The following is a 1,049-nucleotide window of genomic DNA, read 5'->3' on the forward strand; positions in this document are numbered from 1 at the left end:
GAGGCTGCGCCCCCCTCCCGATTGTAAACAACCGCGCCCTCCGCGCTGCGCCGCCAGCCCCGCTCCGCGCGCACTCGCCCCTCAGAATTTCACTTCAGCACTGCGGCTCCTCTGAGTCTGGATATGATATTCTCTTTACTCCTAGTTGTAGAATTTCCACTCAGCCAGCCCTCCTGTGGTTCTGGATGTTGTCCGTTCCCTGGTTCAAGCTTAATTTGAATTGGTTGTTCAAGGCAGCAATCTCCGGCGTTAACCTATGCCGCCATCTTCGGTTGTCCCTTCAGTGTGTTTTAAGGAATAGGTTATATTTAAAAGGGGTGTTGATTTTGTTCTGTATCCCAAGGATAATGAAGCAAGCATGCATTATAACAAGTACATTTAAATAAACATGATTTTTGCTAAAAATCACAACAAATGGAACTCACTGATTTTCGAATGTTCCGGTGGAAGAGGTGAGGCCCTGACCACACAGGTGCTGGCTGTCAGCTGACGGGCACAGCAGATCCAAGCGACCGGACCCCCTGGGACGCGTGCCTGAGCGTTAACCGGAAAGCGGAAGTTAGTGCCGCTGGTTGCACATCTCCCTGCACGCTAACTGCTCGGAGGAGGACGTGGCGGTGTTCTCGTTCACATGAATGCACGCGCCGCTCACGCATCCTTTGCTTATCCTTGCTGCCTGTCTTACTGAAAATGTACTCCCAGCCCTGACCGGTGTGCTCAGTGGTTAGTATCGTCCTGCACTAGATTAGATTCCTGGTCGAGGGCTAGTACCCCCACCCCCAGTTGGGGATGTAGGTTCCACCCCCACCTCCAATTGGGGTGCATGTGGGAGGCACTCAGGCATGTGTCTCTCATCAATATTTCTCTCTCTCTGCCCCCTCCCCGCTCCCTCTCACTTTCTCAAAGTCAATGGAAAAAATATCCTCACTCCTTGGGTGAGGATTAAAAAAGAAAGAAAGAAAGAAAATGTATCCCGAGTGAAATTAAAAAAAAACAGAAACTGCAAAACCACACCTCCCAGCAGTACAGTCATAGCTAGGGCCTTCGGT

Source organism: Myotis davidii, unplaced genomic scaffold (assembly GCF_000327345.1).
Source record: "Myotis davidii unplaced genomic scaffold, ASM32734v1 scaffold170, whole genome shotgun sequence".
Taxonomy (NCBI): domain Eukaryota; kingdom Metazoa; phylum Chordata; class Mammalia; order Chiroptera; family Vespertilionidae; genus Myotis; species Myotis davidii.